Genomic DNA, 18,209 nt, shown 5'->3' on the forward strand with positions numbered 1-18,209 from the left:
AAAATAGATGTATTGGGCAAAAGCGCTTTATCAGGATAGGCAAATTGGGTTGTGCCTGGAAAATCATGGCTCACTAACTTGATTATTTTTTGTTTAGAAGTAACGGAGAGGATTGATGTGGGCTGAACGCTGGATGTGATCTATACAGACTTCAATTAGGCATTCGACAAGGTTCTGCATGGGAGACTGGTTAGCAAGGTTAGGTCACATGGAATACAGGGGGAAATAGCCAGTTGGATACAGAATTGGCTTAAAAGTAGAGGACAGAGGGTTGTGGTGGAGGGTTGTTTTTCAGACTGGAGGCCTGTGACCAGTGGAGTGCCACAAGGATCGGTGCTGGTTCTGCTACTTTTCATCATGTATATAAATGGTTTGCATATGAACATCGGAGATATAGTTCGTAAGTTTGCAGATGACACCAAAATTGGAGGTATAATGGCCAACAAATAAGATTATCTCAGATTACGACAGGATCTTGATCAGATGAGCCAATGGACCGAGGAGTGGCCGACAGAGTTTAATTTAGATAAACGTGAGATGCTGCATATGGGAAAGGCAAATCAGGGCAGGACTTATACACTTACTGGTCAAGTCATGGGGAGAGGTGCTGAACAAAATGATCTCAGAGTATAGGTTTATCGTTCCTTGAAAGTGGATTTGCTGGTAGATAGAATAGTAAAGAAAGTATTTGGCATGTTATTGGTCAGTGCATTGTGTATGTGAGTTAGGAGAATGGGTTACATCTGTACAGGACAAATGTTAGACCACTTTTAGAATACTGTATGCAATTCTATTCTACCTGCTGTAAGAAGGATGTTGTGAAACCTGAAAGGGTTCAGAAAGGGTTTACAACAATGTTGCCAGGACTGGAGTGTTTAAGCTACAGGTAGAGGCTGAATAGGCTATAGCTGTTTTCCCTGGAGCATCCGAGGATGAGGATTGACTTTAGAGGTTGTTAATAGTGAATAGCCAAGGTCTTTTCCCTAGGGTAATGCAGCCGAAAACTAGACGGCAAAGGTTTAAGGTGAGATGGGAAAGACATAAAAGGGATCCAATGGGCAACATTTTCATGTCGAGGGTGGTTGTGTGTAATGAGCTGCCAGAGGAAGGTGTGGAGGCTGGCACAATTACAACATTTAAAAGGCATCTGGACGGGCAGATGAGTGGGAAGGGTTCAGGTAGAAATGGGCCAAATGCTGGCAAAGGGAGGAGATTAATTTTGGCTATCTAGTCTGCATGGACGCGTTGGACCAAAGGGACTGTTTCCATGCTATACAGCTCTATGACGCTATGTCTTTTTAGAAAAGTGCTCCTCTTATCTAAAATCAATCCCCCACTCGAGGTAAAAGACGCCTACAATTCAACATTATCGATACCCCTCATGATATTATAAATCTCTATAATGTCACCTCTCAGCCTCCTACGCTCCAGTAGATAATGTCCAAGTCTATTGAGCCTGTCCTTATAACTCAAAGACTCCATTCCCAGCAACATCCTGATAAATCTCTTCTGAACGCACTCGAACTTGATAATATCCTTTATATAACAGGGCGGACAGAACTGCACACAGTCCTCCAAGACATGCCTCACGAATGTCCTGTGCAACCTGAACATACCGTCCCAAATCCTGCACTCAAAGGACTGTCCACTGCTACTTGTCATGTATATAAATGATTTGGATGTGAACATGTGAGATATAGTTAGTAAATTTTCAGGTGACACCAAAATTGTAAATGTAGTGGACAATGAAGAAGGTTACCTCAGAATAAAATGGTATCTTGATCAGATGGGCCAATGGATTGAGGAGTGGCAGATGGAGAGATATTTAGATAAATGTGAGGTGCTTCATTTTCGAAAGCAAATCAGAGCAGGACGCATACACTCAATGGTAAAGTCCCGGAAAATGTTGCTGAACAAAGAGACCTTGGAGAACAGGTTCGTAGTTCCTTGAAAGTAGAGTCGCAGGTAGATAAGATAGTGAAGGTGTTTGGTATGCTTTCCTTTATTGTTCAGACCACTGAGTCCAAGAGTTGGGAGGTCATGTTGTGGCTGCAAAGAACATTGGCTAGGCCACTTTTGGAATATTGTGTGCAATTCTGGTCTCATTCCCATTGGAAAGATGTGAAACTTATAAGAGTTCACAAAAGATTTACAAGGATGTTGCCAAGGCTGGAGGATTTGAGCTGTAGGGAGAGCCTAAATAGGCTGGGGCAGTTTTCTCTGTGGGTGAATTATAGAGGTTCATAAAATCATGAGAGGCATGCAAAGGGTAAATAGACAATGTCTATTCCTTAGGTTGGGCGAGTCTACAACTGGAAGGCAAAGGTTTAGGGTGAGCGGGGAAAGATTTAAAAGTGACCTCAGGGGCAATTTTGTTTTTGCACAGAGTGTGGTGCGCGTATAGAATGAGTTGCCAGAGGAAGTTGTGGAGGCTGGTCAAATTAAAGTATTTAAAAGACGTCCGGATCAGTATATGAATAGGAAGGGATATGGGCAACGTGTTGGCAAATTTAACGAGATTAGGTTAAGCCAACTGGTCGGCATGAACGAGTTGGACCAGAGGGTCTCTTTCCACGCAGTACCCCTCTATGACTCTATGTCTCTATTATGAAGGCCTGCAAGCGAAACACCTTCATAACTACCCTGCCCACACATGATACAACCTTCAAAGAATTATGCCTGAAACCATAAGTCGTTCTGTTCTACAACACTACTATTGGCTCGACTTTTCATTGTATATGTGTTTTCTTTGTTTGTTTTACCAAAGTACAATACCTTGCATTTAGCAACATTATACTCCATCTGCCATTCTTTAGCTAGTGAGTGATCGTACTGGGGAAGAAAGGCTGGAAAGTAATCAGCTGCCTGTATCATTTAATAGTTTTAGGAAGAGGGCAGTCACACGTTAGAGGTGGGAAACAGTGATCGGTGTTTGAGGCCAGAAAGTATGTGCTTTCTTTGTCTCAGATGTTCAGTATTGATATCTATTCGAGTTCCTTCATAGTGCAGTGTGTGTCAGCATGACTTCATTCCCTCATATTGCAGACTACAGATAATATTCATTTATGCTGGAAATAATAGCCAAGTATTTAAAGATGTTCATATTTTATCTCGAAAGTAGAGCACATAAACTCGACATCCTACAATTGAGGCAAGTACCTTGTATTTTTTAAACAATGTTATTATTCTCACTGTGTTATTCAGTAAAGTGAACCAGATTTCAATGAATCTATACCAAACTGAAAGCTGGCACTTAAAATTAAACATTTAGGCACTGTTTAGGTCTTGTGTAGTCAGTAGTGTTCCTACCTCTGATGCAGAGCTCTGGATTCTATTCCAATTCCTGAATTTGTCTGAACATGTCCCTAGCTCGAGACCAGACAGTCTGGATTCAGGTGCAGAGGTGTGTCACAGCATGTCAGAACAGGCTGCTGAACAAACACACAGGAGAATAGTGTTCGAAGTTTAGGGACTATTGTGTAGTGGTGGTAGTGTCCCTACCTCTGGCTGCAAAGCTCGAGGTTCAAATCCTACCAGAGGTGTTTTATAATATGTTTGAACACGTTGACTAAAATGAGTTTAGAATTGTGATTTGATCGAGATGGAAGAGGTTTCAGTATTCAATTTCAGAATTTAATCTCCGGATGACTGAAACCACAGGCCCTGGTTTGGAGTCACATTTGCACCTTCTAGAGGTTTATAAATTCATGAAGGGCATGGATAGGGTGAGTAGTCAAGATCTTTTCACCACGTTTGGAAGTCCAGAATTAGAAGGCATATATTTAATGTGAGAGGGGAAAGATTTTAAAGGGAGCTCAGTGGCATCTTTTTCACTCAGAAATTGGAGCGTGTATATGATAAAATGCCGGAGGAAGTGGTGGAGGTTGGTATAATTACAACATTTAAAAGGCACCCAAATGGGTATATTAATAGGAAGGATTTCGAAGGATATGGGCAAATTGCTGACACATAGATCAGATTTCCTGCAGTGTAGAAACAGGCCTTTTTGCCCAACAAGTCAACACCAAACCTCTGAAGAGTTACCTACCCAGAACCATTTAACCTTGACTAATGCATCTGACATTATGTTCAATTTAGCATGGCCAATTCACCCAATCTGCACATCTTTGGACTGTGGGAGGAAACCAAATCAGACACTGGGATAAAGTGCAAACTCTACACAGTCAGTCACCCTGGTAATATGAGGCAGCAGTGCTAACCACTGAGCCACCGCACCGACCCAAATAGGGCACGATTAATTTAGGAAATCAGGTTGCATGGACGAGTTCGTCAAAAGTGTTTGCTTCAGCGCTGTACAACTCTAGGATTCGTTAAGACATTGGATCAAGGTAACTATGTAATCTTCACTGTCCACTATATAGCCAATCTTGGTTTCATCTTTCTAACCACACCTTCTATAATTATCATCTGAATCATTTCTATAAATGACAAACAATAATGGATTGAGCATAAGTCCCTGTGGAACACCACTGTGCAGAGTGTCACAAAGCTTGTCCCTTTTCTCTGAAAGTTTCCTTTTCTCAAAGATACTGTATTATTGATTTTTTTTTCAGAGGTATCGTAAGTAGCTCTAAGCTCCAAGGTGACTTGTTTGGTCCAGAGATTAAACGGTGTTGTGATCAAAGGTGTAATGAAAGGGGAGTGGTCAGCTGTCTCGGTGAGCTGTTCAGTCCAGATGGAGTTCAGCTGTGTGGACAATCTCTTTCTCTCTCCCTCTGTCTCTCTCCTTGTGCACTTCTAACTTCAACCGGTGAGCAGATGTTCCACCTTTCCAGTTTTTAATGGGGGTTTGCTTATTGGGACTGGTGTGTCCGTTCAGAACAGCTAATTAAGTCTAGTTTGAATAGACTGAGTTGTTCTTTATTCTGTTCTTTGTGTTTCATTGTATAATTTTGTGAATTACATTTTGTCTATATTAAAACATGACAGTCAACCTAGCTAGGTTACTCTGGGTAATTTTCACTGTGCAATTATTGAAACAAATTGCATTCTTAAGCAGATCTCTCCTGCCTGCTTAAGAACGTTTTGAGTGAGCTGGCCTAGAACAAAACATCAGGCCTCCAGTCTGAAAAATAGCCGTCTTCAATAATGCTGTCTCCTGCTATTAGGCAAACACACACACAGGTACACAGAACCACACGCACACACACACACACAGATACAGATACAGACACATACACAGAGACACACACAGGCAGACAGACACACACACAGACACATGCACAGAGACACACACAGGCAGACAGACACACATACACAGATATATTTCATAATATGATTCAATATAATGATTGAATAACGACCTTTTCTGGATAATGACTCCTTGATCAACAAACATACTGCAAATATTTAAAACGTGAAGAGACATGCGTGGAGAAAGAGCTGAAGGTGATTTTTCAGCAGATGGTGACGTTTCCCATGTGCACTGCCTTAAATCCCGGGAAAATAGATGTTGAGCTGGTTTCATGTTATGCAGTTTGTTGCAAACTCGCAAAGGTCATTGTAATAATCAAAAAAAAGCTTGGTCGCATAGGACCGTCTGAATATTGTATTCAATTTCAGTCTGAGCATCTTTCAGGTGAAATGGTGTGCTGTTGAAAAACACAAAAAAAGACAGAGTAAAGTTTTTGGAGGAGATAAGAAAGCATGAAGTACACCTGACATGATGTGAATGTGGTCAAATCTTTAAAGTAGGTGTTGCGTCTCCAAGTGATGATTCAATTGCTACTCATTTGGATGTAACTTCTGTCTGCAGTTATGTTAGGACATCAGCCCCATTTTCAATGCTTCACCTTGAATAATACGCTGCACCTTTCAAGTCCATGAACTCAATCTTATTCAGCTGTGCGTGTTCGTGAAATGCCTTTGTGTCTGAAAAAAAACAAATTCGAAATTAATCCACACCCACACTTTTCCTTTCTTTCAATGATAAATTCCCTCCTTGTATGTCAGTTCGTACATCTTTTAAAACACTCTGAGATCAGAAATCTACGTTTTATTTTCGGAAATTCATCCAGGATTTCAATAACTTTATTGAATGGAAGAAACTCTCATCCAATCTTTCCTTAATCATTCACTAGTGGTTTTGAAGCCCTAACTGAATTGGTAGGTTCACTCGAAAGAGGGAGCTTCCCCGATTTAGTCACTTCAAACCTCACATTATGTGAAAATCTCTTTTGTTTCCGTTTAAGCTTGCGTGTTTCTGGTGCAGCAATTCCACATCTCGTGAATAAACTCCTTCATTCTCTATCATACCGATGAAACCATTTATATCCTTGCTGATGATTTTATGTCTCAGTAAACCCCGTCCCCGGGATTCCTAATATCTTGCTATCCAGGAAGCAGCGTTTGTGCCCTTTATAAACTCTTCACATGTCTTTGGTGGAGAACGAGGTCAAGGATTACACTGAGGGTGCCCGATTTCACAGTTACGCGATGAACTCTTTGCTTTTTAAATACGATTACACTAAATCTCCATGACCTGAGTGAGTCTCAGCTATTTCTAAAGGTAACTGAAGTTCAAATACATCATAGTAGGACTATAGATATTCCAGTGCAGACTAGTTCTGGACAGTAAATATCATTACCAAAGGCCACCATAGATCTGAATTCAATACTTTTCACACAGTAATTATCGTAACTATTGTGTATCGTATTTCTGTGCTCTTGCCCACTTTGTCCATCACTACATGTGTCCTTGTATTGAGTTCGACTGAATGATTAATTTGTGAATGGAGACTTTCCCTTCACCTCTTATTCGAAACTCCATGGATCATTGAATAATTGTACTCATATGCTTGCAGAGGACAGTCCTTCCATTACAGGGATGAATCAGTGAACTTTCCCCCGTATCCTAGAAGGCAAGGATTTCCTTCTACAGTTTAGGAGATCATTACAGCACTGAATCCCATGTGTGTGTTCATTAAAACTAAAACAGTTGCAGAAAGACTAAGATTTTCAGACTAAGATTTTGCAATCTGCTTGCATTGCTTGTACCAAAAGTTACATTCCACATTGTGCTATGTTTGTGAATGATAGCATTTTCTGAATCTTCAGCAATGATATATAAATTTTGTCAGAACACTATCATTCACTGTTCTCTCTTTCCCTTCCGGTTCCCCATTTAATATCCTGTATTTTCTCAGTTTATCTTACTTTTTCAACAATTCAAACAATCTCGCTCCTGATTACCAATCTGAGAGAGTACCATAAACTTGTCAATTTATATGCAATGCAGAAGTATGGCGCGGTGACCAAGAAGAAAAGGCATTGGTCAGATGAACTAAGCAGCAGTAGCGGGGTGGTGGTGTTTATCCCATCCCCGCGGACTGAGCTGTGTCCATTGGTAGATCATCACACATTAACAGTGAAGATCTTTTGATGTCATCCTCGAAGGTACATGCTACAAAAAGCTGAAGACTGCGGGAAACTGTTGTGGTCAGCGCTAACACAGAGGCCTAGGGGAAACTGGTGGACCCATAAACCAGAAATTAATGGATTAAAAGATTATTCTTTTTCGAAGAATCCGATTGAGACCATCACCTTAACACCTCCTGGGGAGAACATGGACGTGGATGAGCGGACATTCTCAACTGGTTCCAGCATTTACAATCTTGGTCCGTGTGACAACAAAAGCAGAAACCTGGAATTGTTTATCTTGCTTCTGAAAAACCGGTTAGTAAATTTTGAAGAGCTTAGATATTTCTTCCTGGTGTTCATGAAATGAGCAAGAGCAGAGGAGGGTTCCCTGAGTATGGTCTGGTTTTGGGTTATGGACCCAGGGCCCTCCACTGTGATATTCTGCTCACATGATCTGAAAACACACAAATAAATGACTCAGTGACAAGATCTGCTGAATCGGATTCGGTGAAGCACAGGAGTCGATTGAATGAAAAGAGCCATAAGTGTGGGAATCGAGCAAATTATTTTCCAGACTCGAGGAGAGTGCATCGTGCTGTTTCCAGGTGTCAATATCTGTACAAGTAGACTGAATCAGCGTTGGGTGTTATTGTACTGCATCTTTTTTATAATGGTGCAAAAGCACGAAACTTTTGTAGAGGGGGACAACTTCAAAATCTTCAATGAGGCAAAACACACAAATGTGGTAAGCAACAGAGTAACCACACAAACTGGTGTTACATCATGTGGTAAGCTTTCCTGCTCAAATTTCGCTCAAAATCGCATTTCTGAGTATCAGATTCGAACATTGAATGGTGTATGTCAATACAAACTGCTCTGATCTCACAACTTCAGCATTTCACACGCCCCCTTATGTACGTTTGCCAATTGTAATTGATCACTCACTGTGTTACTTCTACACACGTAGAGAAGCAATTACTTTAAGAACAACAGCCATATATGTGACTGGGATTTGACACCTGCGACTCCACTTTCAAGGAGCTAAGAACCTGGACCTTACCATTAAGTGTATAAGTCCTGCTAAGGTTTGCTTTCTCAAAATGCAGCACCTCGCATTAATCTGAATTAAAGTCCATCACTTTTCTTTAATCATGTTTAGTTAGCGTATCAGAATGTCCAACTGTGTTAGTCAGAATTACCTCACTCCAGCTATACAATAAACCAATTGTGTTAGTTCCCATTGTTGTTCGACTTCTGTCACAATGTATTTTACCTAATTCTACTTAATAGTATTCTACTGTCACTATTAGGTATTCTACTGCCACCTGTGCTACAATGATCTTCCATCCCAGACTAACCTGTCATGATAAGATATTCAGCTACCCCATCTGTCACAATGTTTTCCTATCCAAAGCTGACTCAACTAACCGCTGATTATGTATATAATGTCATATCCTGCTACAAGCGTCTCAAGCAGGCTGACTCTACTATCAATTAATTATTTAAAGTCATGCCCTTCCTATTTATTGTCACGACTTGTCCCAACCTACCATGATGATATTTAGTAGGGAGTCTGAATTGACTAATTGTTATTATCTCAGCCTGCCATTGTTACCTTTCAGCCTCAATCTGACTCTGCTAATTGGTGTAGGAGCATTCCACTATTCTTATCCCATCCTGCCACAGCGGCCCCATCCTGCCCCAGTGACCTTTTGACGCATGTATCATTCCGCAGACCCCTTGTAACAGATTTCACGTAGTTTCCGTGCCTTTATCCTTCCCGTGTTTTCATGCTCTGTATTTTCTGTACGGTGTTCGGATCTTTCTTCAGACATCTGTTTATCTTCACCCCATTTTCCATTACGGGTCCTTATCCATGTGTGCTCTAGCTTCTCAAGTATTTGGCTAAATACTCATGAAATGTTTTCATGACTCAAAGCTTTACCACACGTTCAAACAGTGAGTTCCAATTATACAAGACTCTCAGAGTGAAAACGTTCTTCCTATATCTCCTCTGAGCACCCTCTCCCTTGCGTTTAACGGAGATCCCTGGTTGTTAACTCTTCCCATAAGAAGTTTGTTCCTATCACACATACCGATCCCCTTAATGTGCTCCTTAATCACTTCCTCACTCAGCCTTCTCCGCTCCCAGATAAAGAGCCTGAGCAGAGCTCGTCTATCTTCGCCATGGCGATGGTGTCGTGCTGGAAAAGTATAGCAGGTCAGGCAGCATCCGAGGAGCAGGAGAATCGACGTTTCTGGCATAAATCTTTAATCAGGAATGAGTCTTGTGGGTGGGGACTGAGAGATAAATGGGACGGGGTTGGGGTTGGATGCAAGGTAGCTAGGAAAGCGAATGGCGGATGGAGCCGGGGAGAAGGTGATAAGTCAGAGGGGGAGAGATGAAGTTGGCAGACTAGTGAACAAAGAAGAACAAAGAACACAGAAAATTTACAGCCCAGGAACAGGCCCTTCGGACGTCGAAGGCTGAGTTGATCCAAATCCAATGTCTAAACCTATCACCCAATTGCTAAGCATCTGTGTCCTTCTGCACCCCGCCTACGCATGCATCTGTGCAGACGCACCTGAAATGAATCTACTGTGATTGCCTCTACTACCTCTTCTGGCAACACGTTCCAGGCAGCTACCACCCTCAGTGTAAAATGCTTCCAAAGTCTATCTCTCTTAAACTTTTCACCTTTCACCTAGAACGCGTGACCTCTCAGTGTTGAATCCCTCACCTTGGGGAAAAACTTACCTCTATCCATCCTGACTATACCCTTCATGATTCTGTAGACGTCAATCAGGTCCCCCTCAATCTCTTTTTTTTAATGAAAACAAACGTAACCAACTCAACCTCTCTTCATACTTGGCATCTTCCATACCAGGCAACATCCTCATAAACTTTCTCTGCACCCTCTCCGAAACGTCCATATCGTTTTGGTAATTTGGTGACAAGAACTGTACACAGCATTCTAAATGCGGTTGAACTAAAATCTTGTATTTTTTAGCATGACCTGTCAGCTCTTACAATCAATGCCCCGTCCGGTGAAAGCAAGCATGCCATTTGCCTTCTTGTCCACTCGATCCAGCTGTGCAGCCACTTTCAGGGTACAAAGAACCTGAAATCCCAGATCTCTCTGCTCAGCAACTTTACCCAAGGCTCTTCCGTTTACAGTATGCTTGTCTCTAGATTTACACTTCCCAAAATGCATCACCTCACATTTGCCTGGATTCAACTCCATCTGCCACTTCTCCGCTCAACTCTCCTGTCTATCTATATTCTCCTTCAGTCTTTGACAGTCCCTATGCTTTCTGCTACTCCACCAATCTTCGTGTCATCTGCAAATGTAATGGCAATATTTGGACTAGCAACCCTTGGAGACTGGAACATTGCAACTGCTGGTAATTAAATTCGATGAATAAAATCTGGAATATAAACCCGCTCAGAGGAAGCGTGACAAAAAGTTTTAATTTGCTGAAAACCCATTCATTCATGTCCCTTCCACAGGGAAATCTGCCTTCCTTAAAGAGACCCGCCAACATATAACTCCAGACCCACAATAGTACGGTTCACCCCTAAATTCCCTCTGACTCAGTTCAAGGAGAGTTAAGGATGAACAACAAATGCTGTTCAGACTATGATGGCCACACTCCTGGGGAGAACAAGGAAGGATAAAAAAGATACATGGATGACGGAGAAAATTGGGAGTCGTCTCAGCATGGTCTCAAATTCAGCTGATTATCCAAACTAAATAGACACAAGGATACCCACGCCTCCATGAAGTCAGGTCCATGGGGGCGGGGTCTGTAGGAACGGATTCAATTACCCACTGAAATGTCAACTCACTTCCCCAGTCGCAATGTGGACAGTTCATTCACCATTCCCACATGTGAGAAAGAATCATTCAGGAGAGCAACGTGCTGAATTGCCATCAGGTTTAAAAATGGTACCAAGAGTACGATTCTGCTGTTATTGCAGGTGTTCATCCCATCCAGCAATGAACTGGATGACTGATTCCACTGGAGTACCACTGTTTCCTGATGTAGATCAATAATTCAAACTTAGTTGTAGGAGTCATGTTTCGAAGTTTACCCACGATGCAACAATTGGTCGTGTAGTTGACTGTGATGAATAATACCAGGGACGCAGGGATGTATCAATCAGGTGGAAAGGAAAAAAAACGGAGAATGGAATTGAATCCAGACCAGTAAGTGGTAATGAATTTGTGGAGTGGAAACAATAACAGTGAGGTTTCTGAGTGGTGAACAGGAACAAAGAGATCTTGGAGTAGATATTCACTGATCTCTGAAGATTGTTGGACAGGGAGATCAGTTGTTCGAGAGGCTTTTTGGATATTTTCTATTGTTGACCACAGTCTGAGAATGATATTCGATCTTTAGCAACCGCCAGTTTAGGAAACACCAAAAGGAATGAGCACAAGTCTGGTCATTGCAATAATCAACATATTTTAAAATTGTAATATAAAAGGCGGAGGGCTCAAGTATAACTCTTTGCCCATCAAGACCGCTTCACCACTCAATGAATTTACCACTGCTTCCTCTCCAAGTCATGCTGGTACGTACCTTGGAGGGTAATTCATAAATGGTGACGTTTCAGTGCATCTTCAACCTTGTCCTTATAGTTGGTACAGTCTTTGAGCTTTAAAGGTTCTGTCAACAAAGCCTGGTTGACTTACTTCAGTGAATCTTCTCGGTGGCGTACTCTGCTGCAATTGTGCCTTGGCAGTTAAGGGAATAAATATTCAGTCGTTTTACAATGTACAGTTAATTGACTGTATTGTCGTGAAGGGTGTCCTGGTCCTTCAGTGATATTGCAGCAGCACCCACCGAGGCACATGGAGAGAGTCCTGTTAAACATCTAACGTGTGCGTTGCGGACGATGTAGACTTCACGGAAACAAGAGTTGAGTTAATAATCAAACAAAAACGACCGACAGACATGTTTTTGTCATCAATTTTTTTATATGGGTGGTCAGGTTCCAATTCTCCTAAATACTAGCTCTCAGGACGATTACACGTAGGAATTCAGTTACAATGAAGCCATTGAATGTCAATCGAATATGATTAGATTATCATTTGTCAGAGTTATCATTGCTGTATTTGGTCCTTCTGTGGATCAATCCGATTTCAATCGCTTTCTTATTTCAAGTTCCAATTCCCATCTGCACCTGATATTTCAACCCGTTTCCTCACATAAATGTCTCCACATGCGTTCATTATATGTAAGGACGCTGCAGAGGACAGCACAGATTTACGAGGATGTTGCCAACTCTGTATAAAATGGAGCTTCGTGAAATGATTGGTTAGGCTGGGATTATTCTCCACGAAACAAAGGAGGTGGAGGGGAGCTCTATAATCACATAATAACATTTATAAACGTTCAATATTCGTGGAATCTTGACAGGGTAGATACGGGCGGGTGGTTTGCCTTAGGCTGTGAGCAGAGCACCAGAGGACAAAATCTCAGAATTACATATTGCCCATTTAATTCAGAATTGAGGAGTAGTTTCTTTGCTCAGGGGTCAAACAATCTGTGCCATCTGTGCTGTTGGGTATTTCCGAACTGTGCTAGATAGTTAATCAGAAAGATGATGAAAATTTGTCGAGTTAAGTGAGCAGAAAGGAGTAACAGATTATTGGGGCGGCACGGTGGTTCAATGGTTAGCACTGCTGCCTCACAGCACCAGGGTCCCAGGTTTAACTCTAGCCTCGGGCAGCTGTCACTGTGGAGTTTGCACATCATTCCCGCGTTTCCGTGGGGTTCCTCCCACAGTCCAAAGATGCGCGTTCATGTGAATTGGCCGTGTTAAATTGCCCGTAGTCAGATGGGAATGGGTCTGGGTGGGTTACTCTTCGCAGGGTTGGTGTGGACTTGTTGGGCCGAAGGGCCTGTTTCCATGCTGTAGAGAATCTAATCTAGATAAATCATGATTTCGTTGAATGGTGGGGCAGACTCCATGGCTGAATGGCAAACTTCCATTTGTTTAACATTTGGTCGAACGCCTTATTTTATTCATAAGTTCAGAATTGTGGGGGGATGGGATGAAGTGATAGAAAAGGTTTATTAAACAGATGAGACATATCAGGAACAAGATTCATAAACTCAGGAAGACGAAATGTGCTGTGACGTGGGGACAACAAATGACACTGGGCACAGCACAGGTGGCTGTTTACAGAAGCTGTGAATGCTGAAGAAAGTTGGTAGACCTTAGACAGTTGGCAAGTCAGTGATCACGCTGGATGATGGATCGTTGTATGATTCACAGACAGCAGAAATTTGTGAAAGAATGAAAGGTTCGTTTCAGTGGAGAAGTTTTCTGCGATTCCAATTCCGAGTGACTGTTTGAAATACTGATCAGATATTTGTGTGAAGTGTCAGGTTAAAATACTCATGAACAACCCCACTGGATAAACTGGTGCTCCCGTTCTCTTGTTATTTGTTTCTCTTTCTTTCGATGCAAATTCATAGAAAGACAAGATGGAATGTGGGGCAGAAAGAAAAATGCGTTCCTTCTCATTACACGAATTTAATGTACAATTGAATAGAATGACTGCTCTCACTCTTCATTTCGACTTTCATGTGGTGTCGATTATTCCTGAATCTCCCGTGCAGTGAAGGGCAAGAACAAGATTCTCGAACCAGTGTATACCAGAGCTGTGAGGTGCAAAGAAAATCTGCTGGAGCGGTTTGTGAAGTTAGCAACCAGAGTATGACTCGAACTCGTGAATGTGGAGCACAGCGGTATAATAACACAACACCATAATCGTTCAGTCTCCTCTGCACATTTTGTGGAGGGGTGACATGTGACCTCATCAGGTGACATGTGGTGAAAGTAAAGAATGAGAAATTTGCAGAGCGGAATCAAATTCACACCATTGTGTTTCTGCTTGCATCAGAATTATAATAACAGCAAATTCCAATAAATAACCATGTTCGTCACAATGAATAGCTGTCATTGATACATTCTGATCAGAACTGTATCAGGATGAATCAGAGAACAATAATTTTCCGTCATATTCACACCTACATTTGACGCCTAATTTCTTCAGTCACTTTCTCTCTCACGTGAAAAAGGAGCCATGGAGAGGGAAATAAAGGCGATGTTGTTGCTCAATGGCCTTTCTCATATGGCTGAACCTGAATTGGATTCAACCGCTAGAAACGCTGTTTTGTTCGTTTCATTTTAACTTTGCTGCAACCTCACAATGTTCATTGTAATAATCGGAAGGGAATTAGATTTATCTCATTGGAACGATTGATGTTGTATTCAAACTTGCTCCGACTTTATTTCAGCTTAAGGAAAATACTGCTTAGAAAATCAGAGGGTTAAAATGCAAAAGAAAACCCACCAGTTTTGTTGCTCGTTGCTTTGGCAGATTTCACCGAGTATAAAATGGACCAAACATCATGGTGTTTGTCCTCACAGCTTTAACGCATGTGATTAAAGCAGGACGTCGATCTCAACTGGTCACTTCTTATTCATTATGTAATATCTTCCCTTCACAATAAGAAGAATCCACTCAGTTCCATTTACAATGCTTCAGGTAGAATATTATGCCAAATCTTTGAAAATCCAGAGTTTTTGGAACCGAATCTTATTCAGCTGCACACGTTCACAAGATTTCTTTACATTTAAAGTCAACCCACTTCGACATTATTTCCCCGAAACTTCTGACCGACTACGCCCCACCCCTACACCTTTACCGAGACAAACGCTGTCGCCCTCTTGTGAAATTTATTCCTTGTATGTTAACAAATGTGCCTTTCCAAATATTTTGGAAAACAGATTCTCGGAGTGACAGCGATTCTGCTCTCATCTTTTCTTTGTTCTTCAAAGGTTTTTCAAAGGGTTTGAATGTCTGACGTCTAGATGTTTACTCACTTGAAATAGGGAATTTTCCACCTATTTACTCTGTCCAAACTTTTAATAACATGAAAACCCCCGATTAGGTCTTTCTTGGTTCAGGGATAACTGTTCTAAATTTTCGAAAACAACAAGTGAATAAAATCTCATCCTCAGTACACCCCATCAGCATCGACTCTAGATGCTTCACCCCCAGTAAACACCGTCATTACCCTCTCTGATAGAATCACAGAATCCTACAGTGCAGAAAGGGCATTTCAGTCAATCGAGCCGGTGTCGACTCTCTGAAAAGCATCTCACCAAGACCTAGTTCTCCTCCCTATTCCCGTATATTTCACCAGAAGAAGGGGCAACCCTCCCCATTATGATGTCAAATAAACCTGTGGGACTATAACCTGGCGTCCTGTGACTTCTGACCTTGTCCCCGCTTTACTTAATTTACTTAATTTACTGAAATCATTCCCTGGATACGACAGGGCAATTTAACTTGACCAATCAACATAGCCCTCAGACCGAACACCAGTGCGAATTACTGAGCCAATGTTCCATTATAGCGAGCAAAACCTGAATCATTTTTAATGGTTTTATACACTGGTAACTCAGCCACATCAAAGCAAATCAACCCAAATTCAACACTTCAATCCAGAACAAGTCTGCCAAATGTTTTTTTTTTTCTTTCCAACACTGTAACAAGGTGCAGTTTGCAGAAGTCACATGTTTGCACTTTCACTGACACTCTGCCTCCCTGAGAGCTGCAGCCCTTTCCCAACTTGATTCAGGCAGCACTGTCCTTCCTGTGACATGCCCCATCGAGAATGGAAGGACAGGTATCAATACCCGCACTTGGGAATGGAGCGACAGTTTTAAAATATTTACACTGTCCCCAGCGGAGAATTGAGTCCTGTGACAGACGGGGACACGAACCACTATACTACCGAGACCAAGAGACTCAAAGGAGGCCCTTCAACTAATTGTGGCGATACTTGCCAAAAACAACTGCCTAATGAACTGAATCCCATTTCACAATGTTTATCCCACAGCCTTATATGTCATGGCATCACAAGTTCACATCTGAATGTTTATTCAGGTTCTAAGGGTTTCTGCCATTCTGAACAATGCAGACAGTGTATTCCAAATTCCAACCACCCACTGGCTTATAAAGCACTTTTGCACATCTTCTCAAACCATTCTGACTTTCTTCTTAAATCTCTGCCCCCTGCTAATCCTCCATTAATGGGAAACTCGTTCAGTTAACCCTGTCCATACCCTAACCCAATCATGTCTCCTCTACATCTCCTTTACATTGCGACAAACACTCCACTCTGTCCTGTCTTTCTTCACAACTGAAACTCTTCATCCCAAACAATGTCCCGGTAAATATCTCCTACGATTTTCTCAGTGTGATCACATCCCTGTGACTTGCAAAACTGCAATCAACACTCTTGCTTGAGCCTAATGAGCATTTGTTTTAAAATTTCTGGATTAGTATGAGGGCGATTCTGGCTAAGCCGAATTTATTACCCATTCTGAATTGCTCAGAGGGAAATTGAGACTCAACCATATTTTTCTGAGTCTGAAGTCACATGCAGGCCAGACCAAGTAAGGACAGCAGATTCCTTCCTGAAATGACATCAGTGAACCAAATGGTTTTTTATTCAACAATTGTCAATGGATCTATCGTAATCATTAGATTCTTCCTTGCAGATATTTGCTGAATCCAAATTTTACAATCTGGCATGGTGGGATTCAAGCCCGAGTACCCAGACTATTACCTCGGTCTCTGGATTATCAGTCCTATGAAATTACCACAAGACCAACACAGAAAACCACAAAAGCTGATCTTTTCCAATAAAATGTCTTTTCACCAAAACTGCCCTGGGTATTTTCCATGAGCCTGACGCTCCAATTGTCTCTGTCCTATATCAGTAAAAGCTGCTACATGGGGATTGATTTCACAACCGCAGTATCCAAATGGATCGATTTGTTTGAAAGCCCCGATGGTGGGATTGGGGCACGTTCACCCAATAACAGTGACCGCAGCAGCAGCACAGACAGAACAGTATGAATGTGAAAGAGAGTGATAGATTGGGCATTGCCTCAGAGAAATGGGGGGAGGGACGGAAATGAGGTTTAATGATCGTGGGAAGAAGAGAAATCTCCGACAACGAGTGTGTTTCAATCCTGATATATGACACGCAGAGATGTAAGAGAGCGGAATTTGAAGGTAAAATAATTAATTTCTTAGCATGTGTCACAAAAAGGACAACGGAGAGAACACTTAGTGCCGTGATTTGGTTTCAAATCGAGTTTGCTGTGGTCACAATGCAAAATACCGACAACCACGATCACAGTAACCACAGAACAGGATGTTTGCAAGCAGCAATAAGTATACTAGCAGAGGAAATGTTCGGAAGAACAGCACATGTACAATATCAGTACTCAGCGAACAGTGACAGACATGTGGGAACTGACAATGAGCTGAATCTTTCATATCGATGTCCTCAGAGGCTGTAGCAGATGAGATTGATCGATTTCGACAAAACATCAAAGACTCGGGGGACAGGGCAGGATATTGTTGAAATGCATGCTTCAATAGCATTTTAGCTTAACATCGGCACAGCCGCCCAGATCCAACCGGAAATAGGGATGGGAATCAGTGCGCAGAGTTACCAGTGATGCAATAGGTGAGCGTGTGATGGCACAGAGGCTCAAGAAATTCCTCGGTTGAATGTGCTCCTGCTCAAAGGAATGGTTGTCCCCGTTTATACTATCATAGCGATTTCCGGTGCATCTTTCTAAGACAACTGAGTGGCACAAGTGGAGTGTGTTGAGCCCTTAACTTTGCAATGGTGGGTTTAAAAGATGATTTTGCTGTTTGGATCTGTGTTTCCGACACTGGCGGTGACAGCTACATTTGCTCGCATCAGCTCATTATCAGTTT

Source organism: Chiloscyllium punctatum, chromosome 4 (assembly GCF_047496795.1).
Source record: "Chiloscyllium punctatum isolate Juve2018m chromosome 4, sChiPun1.3, whole genome shotgun sequence".
NCBI lineage: Eukaryota > Metazoa > Chordata > Chondrichthyes > Orectolobiformes > Hemiscylliidae > Chiloscyllium > Chiloscyllium punctatum.